The 19,694-nt window shown below is 40.3% G+C and overlaps 2 pseudogenes; both read left to right on the top strand.

Moving 5' to 3' along the window:
- The first annotated feature begins 10,864 nt into the window (after window positions 1-10,864).
- LOC109439140 (putative olfactory receptor 3A4) lies at window positions 10,865-12,100 on the top strand (annotated as a pseudogene).
- A 5,642-nt stretch (window positions 12,101-17,742) lies between these two features.
- On the top strand, window positions 17,743-18,797 carry LOC109439139 (olfactory receptor 3A10; annotated as a pseudogene).
- The last annotated feature ends 897 nt before the right edge of the window (window positions 18,798-19,694 follow it).

Below are 19,694 nucleotides of genomic sequence, written 5' to 3'. Positions count from 1 at the left end.
TTTAGTTATTCAATAAAAAGAAATCGACTCACTTTTATATGCCATGCCCCAGGGTAAATTCCCAAGTGTCCTAGTGGTTATTTTCCCACTCCTCAGGCCACACCTCACTCATTGACTCTGTCTTCACCTCAATCCTTACCCAGCTTCCAAGTGAGTTGCCTGATGCCACAACTACCTTGGACTTCCCCCACCTGCTCGTGGAAGGTGTATAAATTCTTTCTTCCTTTGTTCCCTAGAATCAAGGAAGTAGGTCTTCTCACCAACAACCTGTATGAGGAGATTTGGGGGGGAAAATAATGCTAAAAGTAAAAGTGAATAGATAGTAAATAGAAAGGAACTAAAGAATTGATCATAAGTCTTTACCAAGAAATAAATACCTGTAAAATATATAAGCACTAAAAATGCAAAAATACACAAAATTAGGAAATGAAAATGTGGTGTAACCACAGACCAAAAGTAAATCAAATAATCATGGAATACCATCTGCTCTTAAATTTGAACAATCAATTGAAGAACAGTGTGCCCACCAAATAAACCAACTTCAACCAAAAAAAGAAAAAAATAGAAAAAATATTGTCAATAATGTACTTCCATGTGTAGGCTCCAAACTCAAATATTTCTTATACAAATTAGTTTAAATTATCAATGTAAACATAATAATTATCATCTAACATAAATTTCCCTTAGCTTACAAAAAAAGAAAGCCTTTCAATTTATTCTTTAAAGTTAGCAAATCTTAATACTAAAATGTCAAAATAACAAAGGAATTATTCTACACTGCCCTCATTGATAATATGTATACAAAAATCTTAAGTACAATAAATGAAATCCACCATTACATAATAGATTTTATAGGAAGAAGATGACTTAGCATTAGTAAATCTACTTTTATAGAATATTAATTGGCTTAGAAAAGAGGAATTTTTTCTAAAAGGCAATTCATAAACATTTAAATATATTCTCAATGTGAGAAAAAAACTGTAGTTTCTTGAGATGGAGGTACACCACTTTATGTGACAAGGCTATCCACTACACATCCGTATTATTCATGATGGTGAAGTAGTAGTGATATTTCTATGAAAATCAGGAGCAAGAAAGCAATAGCCTTTGTTACTTCAAGTATTTCTCATTATTCTAAAAATTTTAGACTAAGAAATAAAATACTTAAAGAATAGAAATGAGAAAAAAATGTAATTTGGAAACAATAAAACTGCCTAAATAAAAACAGGGGAACTCTTAGAATTATTAAGATATTAGCAAGTTAGATTAAAAAATCATTATATACAAGACAATGGATTCTTATATGCCAACAGTAATCAGCTACAAAACCTCAAATTCCCAACTGTAAGGTGAAATTTTATAATCTAAAATTAAAAGTAAAGGAAGAAATAAATTTATACCCGAATTATATATATTGATTCCTAGAAAAACAACCTGAAATAAACCTCACTCAGTTCCATTGACTGGTAGAACTATGGGAGATTTTTAATTCCTTTTTTCCCCTCACTTTTCTTTTGCTTTCAAATGATCTACAATGAATTAGATTACTTTTATAATAGTAAATATGTTTTTTAATGTTCTGTTTCTTCCAGATTAGAGACCTACAAAGGCCAACAATAATAACCCAATGGTTCCTCCTCCCTGTCATGTTTCCAGCAGGTTCAAGGTACTGCTACCCAACAGATCAAATAAAGGTTTAGAGTGCTACACCGACCCTAATTTGCCTCACTGCTCTATAAAGAAATAACATTTGCTTCATTGTGCTTCCTTTAAAAAAAAATCTGCTTATAACAAAACAGCCTACCAGTTTCTGCCCAAATTAATTTATGTGGTATCCATCAATGGAAGTGTTTGGCCTGTTTTATTCTTTATGTGCATGTTTTAGCAGAACATGGATGTTTTAAGATTATGTTTATCTACTACTTATTAAACTAATTCCTTTGACTTTTTTTTTGTCTTTTTGATGGGTCTTTTTAAATATAGTAACCTAGTAACATTATTGGTACCTGGAAATATTTAGGTTTTTTTTTTTAAAGTATAATTAAAAAGCATTATAGATAATAATAGTGAAAAGCTGTGACTTCTGCAACTGTATTATCATGATATGGGAATAATAAAGATAAGTTCCTAAATATTGAGACATAATTTAAATTCAAGACATAATGTCAGTTTCCCATCAATAACATAGACTCTGAGTCACAGTGGGAAGCCTACATCCACCGTGGGTAATATTCAGCCAGAATCCATTGGTACAAAGTACCAGTCTGGCGCTTGTTAAATATTTTGACTATAACCCCTACCCACGTCGTGGCCTTATCAGTGAACATAGCTGTATTCAGTGTACCCTGTATATAGTGTCATTAAGTCAAGGAAGAACCTAGTTAGCTGGCATTTTGGAGAGTATCCACTCACTCATTTTACTGATGAGGAAACTATGGTGGAGCATTTTGGGGTTGGAATTGTTGGGATTAGAGTAAATATTAAATATACTTATAAAATGTCTGGTTTCTATTTTTAAAAAACATCTGTTACTGATCCATCCTATTGTATGCTTGCTAACCGCCAAGTAACTATGAGGCCATCAGAGAAAGGATTTGTATGAGGACACCAGAAATTTGTCACTGGTCTAACCAGCCCAAGATGGCTGCTTCTAACCATTTCCATTTGGGGAAATGTCCCCAAAGGGCATTTCCTGGTGCTCACCAAGGGATGCAATAAATCCATGTCTTTCTGTAGTTCTCTCTGGAACTGCTCTGAATGACTCTTCTGACTGAGAAACCTATTCCCTACCCTTTGTGTCCGTGCCTTGCAAACCTCACGCTCTCTTGTCCACAGACCTGTCTTAGGTAGCTTGTGAACAAACAGGCTAGTTTGGATAAGGTAGGTCATGGTTATAAACAGCACCTGCCTTACTTTGTTCTGCTTCTCATTTCACTCTGGGGTTCTCCTCCCTCACCCACCCTGTGAGAGCCTGTCCTCTGTCTGATATGTCTGCCTGGTTCAGGTTTCCTATCTGCTACCAACTGTCACAGAATCACTGGTCTCTCATGAGTGCAGGTTCCTGAAGGCATTTTACAGTCTGCCTGCCAACCTCCTGCTTTCCATTTTTCCAAAAGATTTCCCATTTTGCCCAAAAGAAACCAGCCTGCTTTCCGTGCCTCTTCAATGCTGTGCCTCGTGGTCTCCCACTGGTTGGTGGCAGTCAACAGTTCATGCCCTCTCTCCGCAACCTCCCCTCCACCATCATAATCATCACTCGTTCTTGCTAGTCTCTCAAAATAAGAACCTGGGTCCTTCTCATGTTAAGAGTTTTTCTGATAAGAATAGATAGTGCATGAAAACAATGACAAATATAGAAAAGTTATACATGTTTAGGGTATCTTGTAAAGTACTGGTCATGAATGTCCTCTTGCCCTGTCTGGACAGTCCCTGGAAACCACCTCAATGGCCTCTGTCTCTCTTCTTCCACCCTCCTGCTCTCTCCACCAGCAACTGATTCCTCTAGATGCTGCAGCATCCTCTTTTCTATAAAGGTTAATTTCATACATGCAATGAAGGCAGAGAAGCAACTGCAGACATGCGGGGATAGTTGGTGGAAGCCTCAATGCCAGACTCCAAGTTAGGTCCCCATGTTGTGTGACAGTCACTTTTAGGGATGCTGCATAGAGGATTCCATATGAGTGAGAAATTTCATGCTGTGTCTCCTAAAGTCTCCTAAAAACTCTGAAATCCATGATTCCTGTTGTGTCACCCTCTGGGTCTATTTATAGACCTCGATTCATTTAGCAAATACTGTGTGAATTGAGATATAAATGAGAGCAAAACAGCTTCCCGCACATATTACATAATTAAAGAATAATTAAACTACGTCCCAATTAGCGTCTCAAATCCACTTGAACTTGAGTTAGAAGGTTTCGCACTCTGATTTCATGCCTTCCTATCTTTGCTCAAACTGTTTATTTTATCTGGAATGTCCTCTCACTAACTCTAAGTGCCCAAATCCTTTATGACTCAACTGAAATGTTTCTCTTCTGTAAAAGGTTTCCTGATACCTCTCCGTCTCAAACTACTCTCCATTACCTCCTGCCGCACTTACATTTTATACTTCACAGCACTTATCTCTGCTAATGTCTTGCATGGTCATTTCTTTAAAGAGCCCCTGACCCCCACTGCTCTACATGGCTTCAGGACAGATTTATGGCTGACTCAGCTTTGCATTTTCAATGCCTGTCTTCACACTTTGCATACAGTAGGTGCTCAATATTTCTGACACAAGTAAATGATGAACTTGGCAACAAAGACCATAAGATCAACAAGTTTTCTCTGAAAGGGGGATATCAGATTGGGCTTATAGGAGTTGGGAAATGTTTTCTGGATGAGCTGGAATTTATGCAAGACAATGAAAGAGTGATATGATTTGAGGGAGGTGTAAGTCTGAGTAAAAGGCCCAGAAGGACTGCTGTAGGAATCTCTGCTCCCTTTGTCCACATGGGGCATTGGGAACTGTTAAGACAATAGGTCAAATAATCCATTCACTGATATATGTCGTTTTTTGAAAACAGCTCAAAGGAATTTGGCAACTAGGCAGGGTAACCCCAATGAATAACTAAATCTAGGCAAGAAGATTACACTCCACAGAGATGCCATGTAACCCTCACTGTACAGAGGTGAAGCATACTTATCACCACCAAGATTCTAGGATGACCACCTATCATCTAAGAGGTCCATCATGGTGACCTGAACTGAAGATGTTCCCCTAGATCACCACTGGGGGTTCAGAATGAGCCCCAGGATGCCTTTGCTGAGTGTTCATGGCTCCCTGCTCTGACATTCAAATTAAACCCTTTACATGTCTGATGATGAAAACTCAATTAGGCCTTTAGATGCAGGGGTCTGGCCCAAGATTGCTACCTGAGGAATGGGTCTAGCAGGAAGGTTGGATTTGATGATTGCCCTCATAGTCACTCTAATAAAAACGGGAAGTAGGCTTCATCCAAGAAAGAGAAGTGTCGGCAAAGTGGCCTGGCATAGGAGGGTCCCAGCTCTTTCTCTCACTTGCTGTGTTACCCTGAGCTGGACTCTTTTCCTACTGAATCCTGTGTGAGCTAGGAAGTTTGACTCACTTGATAACAATTCAAGTTCCTTCTCTATTATTGGGGAGCAGAGGGGGACCTTGGAGGTTACTTACCTTGTTACAGGTACAGAAGCCAGAAAGGTTTCTGGTGAAGGAAAGGGAAGAGGGTGCGGCACTGTGCGGCCCTAGCCCCAGAAAGCAAGGAAGGCCCATATATAAGCAAATGAGGGGAAGAGATGAGATCATCTCTGTTGTGAAGCACTGCAGTGCCATCACCTAGGGACCTCGAAAATTAGCCCTCTCGGAAGGGTTGGGGTTTGGAGAGCCACATACTGGTAAACAACCCAAGCCTTTAATGAACCCAATAATAATGCTTCCCAACTTTGTGATGCTTTTGATTTCCTCAGAAAGGCCTCACGTCCAACTCCTTCCTGCACTTCTCATGTTGGTTCCATAGGGGTGACTAGGGGATGTTATTAATCCCACTTATCTCACAAGGACAGTGCAATCCAGAGTTTACCCATCTTCCCAAAGCCACCCATGGAGCGAATGGCGGAGCTGGGACTCGACCAGAGTGCAGACTAAGTGCTTTGCTTTCCCAGATTCATGGCCCAAAGAGGGCTCCGCGCAGAGAGCAGCCGACCCCTAGGTTTGCCTTGACCTGGGGATGTGGAGAGGCACAAGAAAGGAGGCAAAGGAAAGAACTCAGTTTTCTAATGAGTCCTCAGGAATACAATGCTTCCCCCCTCAAGACTTTGTTAGTGGGGGCCACTGGGATTGCATCTTGGGGGGTCCCATAATAATTCTGCCTAGAGTTTTCTTTTTTTGTAATGTCTTTGTCTGGTTTTGGGTTCAGAGTAATAGTGGCCTTGTAAAATGAGCTGGGAGGCTTCCGTCTTTCTGGATTTTTTGGAATAGTTAGAGGAGAATAGGTGTCCATTCTTTGTTTGAATGTTTGGTAAAATTCACCTGTGAAGCCATCTGGTCCAGGACTTTCGTTTGTTGGGAGTCCATAATGATTCTGAAAGTGGCAGTAGAAGAAGTGGGTTGTGAGGAGGGACAAGTCCCCCAGGGATGTCACCTCCCCACTCTGATATTCTAGGCCAGAAACTTAGAAGTTGAGGGTCCTAGAGATGAGATTAATGAACAGAGAATGTGGAGAGATTGTCTAGCCCTCCCTCAGTGTCCTACTCTCTGTTTGAAAAGTCGTTGCCCACTGTCATGGAGACCTTGCATTTCCTTAGCTGTAGGCACCCCAGCTCCTTATACTTTGCCAGAGCAGCCTGGTGCTATATGAAAAGTGTAGACGTGGTATATAGTCAGATTCACTTTCCCAATTATTAATGTGTGACTTAGGACCAGAATCCGAACTCTTCTAGCCTTCAGTTTCCTCGTCTGTGAGATGAGAACAATATCTCTGACCACACAGGGTTAGTCTGAGAATTATATAAAATAACATGCTGTTGTACTTGGTAGGGGATCAGCAAATAATAATAAAAAAAATAGCCATCATTTATATTTCAGTGCACGATCTTACTTAATCCTCCCAATAACTTTGACATAGCTTCATTATTTGCCGTATTTTGCAGAGGAGGAAACTGAGGCTCTGAGAGGTTAGTAACTTGCCTGATATTGTACATCTAGGATATAGAAGAGCTGGAACTCAAACCCCATCATGTGGTTTTAACACTTTTCTATAAGACATTCCATCCTCTCTTCTTTCAACTGCTTCAAAAAGCAATTGCTGCCACCTCAGACATCCCTGTGACTGTCTCTGCCATCAAGACATACTCTGATGTGCCAGCCTTTTTCAGCTCCTTTTCATGGTCAACCATAGATGCCTCCACCTACAGGATATTAGCTAATTGGGAAAGAGTTAGTGGGCATATTTTCACTTTCAGATGCTTGCCATCCATCCTACAATGTGCCTGGTATCTGTCATGCAGTGGAGGAGGCTGGGGCTCCACACCCAAATCAGCCCCGTCCTTAGCTCCGGACATAATTCTACCTAAAATCTGCTACCATCTACTGTATGACTTGTTGTCTCAATAAGCTGCTTCTGCCAGCCCTATAAGGCATCATGACATATTTTAAATGTTTGGTAATTAAAACCAAGTCATATTTGAGCAAAATTAGAGAAATGAACCAAATGAACAAGTTAGAGGAAATAATGTAGAAATTTGATATGTGACATCAATGGCTAACAAAGCAGTAGGAAAAGAATAGGCCTTTCAAGGAACAATGTTAGGGCAATCGGGTGTCCATAGAGAAAAAAAATGACACAACATGTCTATCTCCCTCCATGCATAAAAATCAGTTTCAGGTGGATGAGCTACTTACACAGAAGAGTAAAAATATAAAACCTTAAAAATAGTCTATGGAATATTTTTATGATCTTCTAGGGGCTCAGTCATTCTTATAGAAGTCCAAAAAGCATTAACCATAAAAAAAAAAAGACTGAGAAATTTGCCTACATTAAAATTTAAACCTCTATTCATCAGAGGACAATGATTTTTAAGTGAAAACACAGCTACAAATTGGAAGAGATTTGCAGCACATATAGCTATTCTGAAGTACCCAAATATATCAAAAACTTCCACAACTAATAAGAAAAACACAAGGGAGCCTATAGAAAATCAGCAAAAGATGTGAACAGGGATTTCACAGAAGAGGAAACACAAGTGGCCAGTGAATTCAGGAAAGGAAGCTCAGTCCTGCTTATAGTGTAATAAATGCAAATTAATACCACACTGGAGATACCATTTTGCACTCACTACATTATTCTAACTGAAGAAATGAGATAATAGCAAGTTTTGATGAGACTATAGAGCAACAAAAATTCTTATACACTGCTGGTAAGACCATAAAATGGTACAAGCACTTTAGAAAACAATTTGCTTTTATCCTTTAAATCTGAAGATGTACAAATTCCATTCCTAATTGGAGACCATAAAGAAATTCTTGCATGCGTGCACCAGGAAATGTGTACAAGAGTGTTCACAGAAGCAAAATACCTTCAAACAGAAAATAAATGATAAGTTATGGTATATTCATACCACGCAATACTATACAACCCTAAAAAATAAATGATCATTACAGGCAGTAATACAGGAGAATCACACAAAAATAATGTTGAGTGAAATAAACAAGTCATAGAACAATAACTATTGCATGATTCCATTTATATAAAGACCAAATGCATACAAAACAATATGCTATTTAGAAAATCATATAGCTGGAATAAAAGGATTTTAAAAGGATGTTCTTTTCCAGAATAGTATTATCTGAGTGAGGAGACAGAGGCATAGGATTAAGGAGGAACACACAGCGGTCTTCAAAGGTAATGGAATATTTTATTTCATAAGCTGTGTAGTAGGTAGGATATTGTCTGTATTATTCTTTTTTTAAGTCAGGTTTGTTAGGTATAATTTACAAACAGTAAAATTCACCCTTTGCAGGTGTACAGTTCCAGGAGCCTTGACCATCGTACACAGCTGTATACACCACCACCATCAAGATATAGACTCTTTCTGTCACTCTCAAAAGCTCCTTCACGTTCCTTTGTAGTCAATCCTGCTCACCCACCCTGTTCCCCTAGAAACCACTGATGTGCTCTCTATCACCATAGCTTTGTGTTTTTGAGAATCTTAAAACGTTAATCACAGAGCCTTTGTGAGGATTTTTTGCATAAAAAGAGCTGTAAACAAATATTGAATTCATGTTAATGATATGCACGCTGAGGTATTTAGGGGGAGGTGCACCGATGTCTACAATTTTATTGGAAATGCATGAAAGAATAAGATGGAGTGATAGAGGGATCGGTGGATAAATATGTGGCAAAACAAGTGCAGTGAATTATATGGTGAAATCCAGATGATAGACACGTGGATGTTCACTGTGCAACTATTTGAACTTTACTGTATGTTTGCAAAATTTTACAATAAAGTATTAGGGAAAAACAGCCTATCATGAGATAGAAGACCTGGCCAAATACCTTGCTATCACATATACCAGTCTTCATAATCTTTGAAATCAAGTCTAGGAATCTGTTCTAAATATAGAAGAGTTGTATGTCTAAGGGGAGATTTTAAGTAACTTATCAGTAAGGGAGTAATCAAGAAAAGTTTATATTCACTACTTCTTTATTGAAACTCTCTTCCTTGAACCCACTGTGATTCTGGAGATGGGACTAAGAGGCAATGGCACCAGAAGATGAGCTTCCCTCTGATATTCTACCCATTGTCCTTGGACTTGAGCATGTCAGCTCTCTCCACCCTCTTCCAGGGGGCTGTACCATCCCTCATGCAAATTGGCCCCAGCGACACTCTCCCACCACTGCTGTATCTGTCTCAGTTTGAAGGTGAAGTAACTTTCATTCTCAAGCGGAGAACACCACAGCATATACAATTTTGTTATATTAATGTTTTATATATCTAAATGCATTGAAAATAAAGCTAATGGGCAAAGTTATTAATCAAATGAAAAATAAGCAAAAAAGAGAGACGTTGTAGATGTTTTTCAGCTTTGTTGAAAGCTGAAGTCTGAGCACTGAAAGGTCATTCTGCTGAGTAAAATCTGTATCACAATCATCTATAAGTAAATATGACGTAACCATCATCATCACCATCAACATCCTCCTCCTCATATGTCCCAATAGGAATAAAATGGTCTAAAAACTGAAGAAAATTTGCTCCCTTCCTACTAGCTGATCTTTATGACATGAGAGCTTTGAATTGCCACATATTTATGTAAGGAACATTTTTCCTTTTCCTTCATAGTTAACTGAGTTAAAATACCTCTGTTAACAACAAGTCACGTGGCCTTGAAGCCATTTAAAACTCCCCCTCAGAATGATATAAGCAAAGGATATGGAGGATATAGGTGGGGGATATGAAGAATACATGTTTCCCCTGTCCCTTGAAAATATCAGTAATACCAGAGGGTAAGGGGTGGGAGATGAGGGTAAGGGGGATCAAATATATGGTGATGGAAGGAGAACTGACTCTGGGTGGTGAACACACAGTGGGATTTATAGATGATGTAATACAGAATTGTACACCTGAAATCTATGTAATTTTACTAACAATTATCACCCCAATAAATTAAAAAAATAAATTATTAAAAATTAAAAAAAAAGAAAATATCAGTAATGAAGTTATTTGTACCTGTGTCATGATGTAACAGGAATCTAGTCTTGAGAATGTAGAGCATCAATGGATGAGGCCAGATCCTTGCACAAATTGGGGGTAGAAATTACTCAGCACATAGGTCAAAAATCAGAGATGCAGAAACTTGGTTGCATTATTATTTATAATAATGAAAAATTAGAAGCTCAATACCCAATGGTTAAGAAAATTTTGGCACATGCAACCTATAGACTATTAGAAAATTATTTCAAAATTTTGAAGAATAATACGCTATATGAAGCTCAAAATATAAAGATAGTTTCTAAAAGCTGAAAATAAAATGTATGGCCCTGGCACCATCTGTAGGCTTGGAGTTTTCTTCTTGGAAGTTTGGTCTCCGGAAAACAATCTTAAATTTCAAATGTTACGCGTGTTCTCCTTTCTACGGCAGTTCATCTATCTCTGAGTCTGTCCAGTGCCACTGTGCTTACAGATGAAGAGTCATATTTATTATATCTCAGCCTTTAACTGTCCTCACATTAAATTTTGTGTTCTTACATCCTGGCGCTCTCTTGGACGTGGTTGCTATCAAGATCTCACTCTCCTTTCCCCACCACTGGTATCTTCTAGCTTTGCTCTGTTCTGCTGCTGGTGGAAGAGAACCATGGATCTGGGGGCCTCAGGAAAAAAACCTCAGTCGTCACTGATTGTGTCCTGCTGGGCCTAACTGAGACTCCAGCCCATCCTCTTCGCCATTTCCTTCTCTCTTAGGTAGCTACTGTAGGTGGCAATTTCAGCATTCTGGCTGCCATCCTCCTCGAACCCAAATTCCACAACCCCACGTACTTCTTTCTGGGGAACTTGTTCCTGCTGGATGTCAGCTACATTGTGTCTCTGTCCTTGACATGCTGAGGCCTTTTCTGTCCAATAAGAACAGCATTCCCGGGAGAGGCTGCCTCTCACAGCTCTTGTTCTTCCCCCTCCTGGCTGGGGTGGATTTGCTTTCTGCTGACTGTCATGGCCTGTGACCACTCTCTGTCCATCTGCCAACCCTCACCCACAGCACCATATGAGCTGGGGAATCCAGCAAGCCCTGGCATTTACGTCAGGTGCCTTTTCCTTTGCCAGTGCATTGACTCAAACTGTTGCCTTATCTGCTCTTCAATTCTGTGTTCCCAATGTGATCCATCATTTTCGTTGTGACCTCCCACAGCTTTTCCAGCTCTTCAACTCAATGATCAGTTGCTCTTTGTAGCAACAGCTTTGTGGGTGTGGCCCCCTTAGTCCTCATCACTCTGTCCTGTGCACACATGGTAGCTGCAGTCCTGCAAATCTGCTCTGCTGAGAGCAACAAGAAAGCCCTCTCTGCATGTGGCTTCCACCTCACCATGGTCGACACCTTCTACGGGACAGATGCCTTCAGCTATGCTATTTCCCCGAAAATAACGCCTAACTGGACAATCAGCTCTAATGCATCTTTAGGAGCAAACATTAATATAAGACCTGGCCTTATATTATATTATATTATATTATATTATATTATATTATATTATATTATATTATGACCTGGTCTTATATTATAGTAAAATAAGATTGGGTCTTATATTAATTTTTGCTCCAAAAGACACATTAGAGCTGATTGTCTGGCTATGTCTTATTTTCGGGAAAACACAGTAATGAGACTGGGCTCGGTGGAGGCTTCAGACAAGGACAAAGGCATTGGTATCCTCACACTGTCACCAGCCCCATGCTGAACCCACTCATCTGCAACCTCCTGAACCTCAATGTGCAGGGCGCCTTGTGGTGGGTGCTCAGGGGAGATCGCCTCCCAAGTGACATCCCTTCCTCTGGCCTTAGAGAACATCATGGCTCCACTTATTGCCTTCATGAGGTATTGTGATTAGTGCAAGTGGGGTGTGGATATGATGACATGGGGTCAGAGACTGGCTTAGGAAGAAAAGTCGATAAAAATTATAATAGCTGGCATTTATATCATGATTACTATAGGCATTGTTCTAAGTGACTGACATCTAAGTCATATAATCCTCATAAGAACTCCTTGAGGAACCTACAAATTTACAAATTACAGTTCAGGAAATCGAATCTCAGAGAGGCTAAGTAACTTGCCCAAAGTCACACAGCTGATGAACATCAGAGCTGGGATTTGAACCTAGGCAGCCTACATTTTTAACTACCGTGTTTCCCTGAAAATAAGACCTAACAGGAACATAAGCCCTTGCATGATTTTTCAGGATGACATCCCCCGAACATAAGCCCTAATGCATCTTTTGGAGCAAAAATTAATATAAGACCCGGTCTTACTTTTGGGGAAATACAGTACTCTCAAAAGTTATATCATTTCAAGGATGAAGGGTGTGTGTAAGGTGGAGTGGGGGAATGGGAAATGCAGAGAAAAAAAGAAAAAGAAGGTCAGTGTAATAGAAAAAAAACCCTAATACAATGAAAATATGAATCAAGAAGTTTTTGTTCCTTTAACAAATTCACAGTTTGTTCCAGAGCAGCTAGTAGAAGTTGAGGGAATTATTGGATGCCAGAAGTCTTCCATCTGACCACATCATCTGTCTGGCCCTTTTAGTCATTTGAGTTTGTCATTCCTGATCTAGACATTTGATGTTCTAGTTTTGGGGACATTTGGCACTATTGAGAAAGGTTTTACATCTACTGTATGCTTATTTTCTAGAATTTTCTAATTCTATCTGAACTCTAAACTCACAATACAGGAAATTTCTACCAACACATAAAATATATTCAAGTAATACTAATGGGATGAATCCGTGTCTTGTTTTAAGGAACAGGTTTACAGTAACATAAATAATCAGTCCATCCTTCTAAAATCAACCAATTTAATTCACCATGTCCGCTGACTAAACATGAAAAACATTAGGTCATCTCAATAGATTCAGAAAAAGCATTTGACACAATTCAACATTCATTTGTGAGGAAAACTCACAGGAAACTAGGAATAGAAGGTAAGTTTAACAGCTTGATAAAGGATATCTACAAAGAAATTAGAGCTCTTTGTAATCATAGTTAATGGAGAAAGACTGAATGTATTCCCACTAAGATCAGGAGCAAAGCAAAGATGTTGGTATTCACTTCTTCTCTTTAACATTGCATTGGAGGTTCCAGCCAGCAGAGTAAGGCAAGAAAAGTAGAAGTCACACAGATTCAAAAGAGGAGGGTGTTAAAACTGTCTTTATTGATGATGATATGAATAATGTTGAAAATCTCAAGCAATCTACAAGAAGCTACTAGAACTATGAAGTGAATTTAGTAAAATTAGACTATATAAGATCAATACAGAGTATAGAAAAATCAATCGTATTTCAATATAATAAAAAAGGAAAATTGATATTAAAACAATACCATTTACAATACATTACAAAACATGAAATAGGGATAAATTTAACAATATATGTGTAAGACCTATACACTGAAAACTATAAGACATTGATGAGAGAAATATAGAAAGAGAAATGTCATGTTCATGGACCAGAAGACTCAATATTATTCCCCTCCCAACTATGATTCAAGCGGTTATTCTCAGTCTAATTGTGTAGGACACAGCTCTCTGGCCCGTGCTGGTATTATGAGCCTTGTGCTCTACCCATCTGAGACAGTCAGTCCCCGGGCCATTGGTGGATGCTCACAGCAGCTCACGGCAGCTCACAGCAGCTCTCACCATTGTTCATGATCTTAGCTGTTGTGGGCACAGCTCATTGGCCCATGTGGGAATTGAACCGGCAACCTTGGTGTTAGGAGCACGGTGCTCCAACCACCTGAGACACCGGGCCGCCCTCAATATTATTAATATGTTAATTCTTCCAAATTAATATATATAGATATTGACATATGTTTTATAGATATTAGCAAGCTGATTCTAAATTTTTTATGAGCAAACAAAGGATCTAGAATAGCCAAAATAATTTTGAAAAACAATAATGAATTTGGGTGACTTAAGCTACCTGATTTCAAGACTTACTATTAAACTACAATAATCAAGACAGTGTGCATTAGTATAAGAATAAACATATAGACCAATGGAATAGAATAGAGTCCAGAAGTAGACCCACAATTATAAGGTCAATTGATTTTTGTCAAAGCCACCAAGTTAATTCAATAGAAAAAGGATAATCTTTTTAACACATGATGCTGAAACAACTGTACCTTTATTTGGAAAAAAAATCCTCAACTCTTATCTTGCACCATATTAAAAAAAATAATTCAAAATGGGTCATAGATTTAAATGTAAGAGTTAAAACTATAAAACTTCTTTTAAAAAATAGGAAAAACATCTTTGAATACGACAAAGTGATGGAGGAAGTAATCAAGAGGACATGACAATTAAAGTTATATCTTAGTAACCTAACTTTTTAAAGATATAGATACCGTAAAAATTCCAATGTGAAAAGTTAATGAGAAAAAGTACCAGAATCAGCTCATATAGGGCACACCCTGAGCTTTACCACAGACCCACCCTCTGGCCTTGGCAAGTCATCTAAGTAAGCCTCCTGGATCTTATTTTTCCCATCTATTATAAGGTGACTATATCTTTGTTCCTTTCTCAGAGACATTAGAAGCCTGGAGTGTTGTCATAAATCTAATGTTTCTTTAATAGTCTAAAATACTAGGCAGATGAGAAAAACCCTTAAAGAGTATGGTTGTTTGTCTGCCTTGGGCTTCTTGTACAATCCCTGGGGAAAGGGGATAATTTTTAGGGCCTCTGGGTGCTTGTTAGCTCCCAAATGGAGAAAGCACCAAGACAGACTCTCTTGGCTCTGGCATTACTCCCTTTATAAGCCTTTTGGAGAAAAGCCACCTTGAGTCAGCATAATATTCACTCCTCTCTCTACGAGAAACCCCACCCAAGAACTCTACCCAGCATGCTCACAGAAAGGTAAGTTCCCCCCCATGAGCCTCCCCACTGCTGTCGGAAGATCACTCGTGATCTTCATGTGGCCTTTCCCTTGTTATAGGAGAATAAAGGATTGGGTGGCACTTGGATTGAGGGAGTGGTAGTGAAATATAATGGTGAGGTTTGCCACTCACATTGACTGAAAGAATGACGGACAGAGCTGGCAAATGGAAAAATAGAGGGAAGTCAGAAGGGAACTGATTGGGGTAAAGAGCAGGGCAAATGAAGTGAGTCTGGGGAGAGCCAAGGCAGCTATTTAAATTGATCTGGGTAGAGGAATCGATATTTACAGAATCTTATACCTCTAATAAACCCAGAGATAATGCAGTACAGGCTTTCATGTTACAGGTAGATCGATAGAAAGAAAGAATAATGGCAAGGGTTTTGGGAGCCAGCAGGAGTTGGGAGAAAAGAACAAGTTCTCCATTTAGAACAAACTCTGACATGTGAATTTAAATAAGGTAACTTTTTTTGAGCTTCACTTTTCTCATTTGTAAAATGATTACCTATCTTCAAGGATTTTTTTTTAATTTAAATAGAATAACATATAATGGAGCAAAATGGAGTTAATTTAAAATTTTAAATACCTGAGGAAAGTTTATATTCAACCAAACATTAGCTTTTTGTATCCTTCCTTTTTTTCCTTCCTTTCATCTTTTTTCCCCTTTTCTCCAGGTTCCAAAGCTAGTTAGTAGTAGAAACTTCTTTATAACACAAACATCTAGACTCCAACTTCACGGCTCCTTCCACTGTGCTGCGTTATCCCTATATACCAGGAAAATGGCAGAGAGAGAGAGAGAGAGAGAGAGAGAGAGAGAGAGAGAGAGGAGAGAGACCATACATGGCTTTGTGGAGAAAAGGAACTATGTAGGGCAAATTGGACTAGAGAACCCGAGATAGACTAAACTTTGTACGGACATGCAGGGTGGGAGACGACTGAAGAAGCAGGGGGTGGGCAATGCCTTAAGGATGGAGAGATGCAGCCACTGTTCAGAGCAAGGCTGAACTCTTGTCACTGTGCTTGGTGTCACTGCTATGATTTTAAACCCAGATTGGGCTTGCCTGAAAGTTAAGCCAGGAAAATCCATCGTGAGGACATTTCCTAAAATAACAAGGGCTTCCTACAAATACTCTCTGCCTTCTCAGCAGAGCAAATAACCTGTATCAACCAATTGCCTGTCCCGGAGGTGGCGGGTGATGAATCCCTCTGCCACCTGTGAACACACTCTTCAACTTAAATCCTAGCTCCACCACGTCATAGATGTGCGAATCATTCATTCACTCTCTTTCAGAGTAGAGTGAGACGTTTAAGAACACTGACTTTGACACCAGCCTGGTCTGAATCCCAGCTCTCCATAACCTTGGACCAGTTACCTTACCTCTTTGTGCCTCAGTTTCCTATCTGAAAAATGGGGGTTGTAATAGTATAATAGTACCTACTTCAAAGGATCATTTGAGAATTAAAGGAGCTAATACATGTACAATGCTTAGAATGGTGCTTGACACATGCTAAGATCTAATTAGGTCTCTGTTATTATTAGTATTACCTACCTTAGAGGATTTTTGTATGGATCGGAGTAAATACATAAAAGTAACTTGTATAGAAAATGCTTTATACATCTTACCTGTCACTGGCTGTCACTCTGATTCCACCACCTCCAGGGAACACGCGCATTATTTCTGTACTAATTTCAAATGTACACTTTGCCGGGCCTGCCCAGCTCTTAGGGAGAGATTGTATGCATGGGACCAGCTCGTAAGAGAAGACATTTATCTTCTCCAACTGCAGGGCAGGAAGAGATGAGCTATGAGGAAGGGATTATTGTGTGACGGTGTGGGCCTGGGGAGTCAGACAGTCCCGGGCTGGAGCTGTGCCAAGAGCTAGACAACCTTCTGCTACTTGTTGCCCTTCCCAGCCTCGGTGTCCTGATTACAAAGACATAATAGGAGTTACCTGACAGAGTTCTGTGAGAATTAAATGAGAAAATAAATATGGAGTGCGTAGCGCAATACTCATAGTTTATACTTTAAAAACATTGTTAGTCCTTTGTTGACTTGCCTTCATGTCTTCCATTGTTAGCCTCTGTGTATTTCTGTTCCTTGCTCTTCTTCTCTCAGTTCACTCTCTTTCACATCCCTTTTTGATTTCATAAGCTCTTGTCCTCCTACCCTTCTTTATTGCTACTCTCTTCTATCGTGCTTTTCTAGAACGTTATACATTCTTATTTATTGAGCTCATCAGAGCTGCTATTCAGTTACTATACACCAATATGACCTTAATAGTTGCTAAAAAAGCAAAACATTTCCATATTGCATTGGTAAATAGCCCCAGTCCTGGCTCCCCAAAGTAGTTCCCTCTCTCCCAGCCTTTCCCTGGGATCCCCCAGACCTCAACCTGAACCAGCAATTAAAGAGTTCACGTCTGACATGGTAGGGTCCTCCAGGAGCCTGCTGAGCTCTAGGCTGGCATCCATTCTGATTGGTAAGTACCCACGCCATATTATCCTAGCATCCAGTAGACACAAATTAAGTGTCCACTGTGTGTCTCTCTCCCTGTTTGGCAGGCCCAAGTTTTCTCCTCCCACTACAGCTCTTCGCAGTGTCCTATGGAGCCAGGTGCCTGGGGGAATGGGACAAATGTCATTGAGTTCATCTTTCTTGGCCTAACAGAGAACACAACACTGCAAACCATCCTTTTGCTGTCTGCCTCTTTGCCTATGTAGTCACAGTGGGGGGCAATGTCAGCATCCTGGCTGCCATCTTTGTGGAGCCCAAACTCCACGCTCCTATGTACTGCTTCCTGGGGAACCTGCCTCTGCTGGACATTGGGTGCATCGCTGTCACCGTTCCTCCGATGCTGGCGTGTCTCCTGGCCCACCAATGCAGAGTCCCCTATGCTGCCTGCATTTCACAGCTCTTCTATTTTTTCCACCTCCTGGCTGGTGTGGACTGTCACCTCTTGACAGCCATGTCCTATGACCACTACCTGGCCATGTGCCAGCCCCTCACCTACAGCCCCCGCATGAGCCATGAAGTCCAGGGTGCCCTGGTGGGTATTTGCTATACCATCTCCTTCATCAACGCCTCTGACTCACACCGTGGCTGTGTCCGTGCTCAAATTCTGCGGCCCTAATGTGCTCAACCACTTCTACTGCGACCTCCCACCCCTTTTCCAGCTCTCTTGCTCCAGCATTCACCTCAACAGACAACTGCTCTTTGTTGGGGCCACCTTCAGGGGGGTGAGCCCCATGATTCTCATCTCGCTGTCCTATACCCGCATGGCAGCTGCAGTTCTACCAATCCGCTCCGCTGGTGGGCAGAGAAAAGCCTTCTCCACATGTGGCTCCCACCTCACCGTGGTCTGTATCTTTTATGCAACTGGCTTCTTCAGCTACATGCGTCTCGGCTCAGTCTCGGCCTCAGACAAGGACAAGGGGGTTGGCATCCTCCACACTGTCCTCAGCCCCATGCTGAACCCACTCATCTACAGCCTCCGGAACCCGATGTGCAGGGCGCCCTGAAGAGAGTGCTGACTGGAAAGAGGCCCCCGAGTGAGAAGGCGGAGGCACCAAGACACCCCTCCCTCCTTGAGGACCACCCCCGACTCTTTTATGCTGAAGGCCTGGATGTGGGCGGGGAAACTTCAAGGCCTGGATTGTAGGCCAAGAAGGATGAACTCAATGACAGTTGTCCCATTTCCCAGGCAACGAGGGATGGGAGAGAACTTAGATAGTATGGGCCCGGGTAGAATATGGTTTGCCTTGGATTGGGGAGAAAAGCTAAAACGTTGGTCAAAGAGTATCTACGTTGCTGATAGGAGCTAGAGTAAAGACCGATGAGAAAAAATGATAATGTGGGACAGGGAATGGGACACAAATCAATTATTTTGTATTTTTTTAATTTAATGACTGTTCATTTGAAATATATTTAAAATCTTAATCAAAAACAAAATGTTTGCCCCCCTCTCCCCTTCTAAGATAAAATATATTTGTACCAGAGCATGGGATTTGGTTTTTAAAGGTTCTTCTTCAGGAAATAGGTCTAGGATTGTGAAATTAAATTGGGGTTTAACACACCGTAGGAGCAGGGTGTTGGGACCTGTGAGCATCTTCTTCAGAGCAACGTTATCAAATACCTGTCCCCAAACCAGAGTTCCCAGCCTGGCTAACCACCAGTGGGAGCAACACATTTTCACTTCACTTCATGAGCTGACACTCACAACCCATCCACCAAAAACTTGAGAATGTATCATCTTATGTTTCATGAGAAGCATTCAGAATAGTAACTTTTAATTTTAGTGGCCCAAAACTCTGGTTTATATTGGCCATTCTGTTTAATATATGGTTTGCCTTGGATTGGGGAGAAAAGCTAAACGTTGGTTGTACGTACAGATAATTAGTAAAGTTGGGGAGACTGTTAAGAAAGGCAACATAGAGGGAGATATTGTTTGCAATTTACCAATGAATGTGTACCGGAAACTAAGATTTTACCCAAAGGGTGAAAACTAAGGCAATCCAGAGATTTCCCGTGCTAATGTGGCCATTTCTAGAATGCTTTT

The sequence above is a fragment of the Rhinolophus sinicus genome, linkage group LG15 (genome assembly GCF_036562045.2).
Source record: "Rhinolophus sinicus isolate RSC01 linkage group LG15, ASM3656204v1, whole genome shotgun sequence".
Lineage (NCBI taxonomy): Eukaryota > Metazoa > Chordata > Mammalia > Chiroptera > Rhinolophidae > Rhinolophus > Rhinolophus sinicus.
This window is presented reverse-complemented; position numbering and strand designations above follow the sequence as displayed.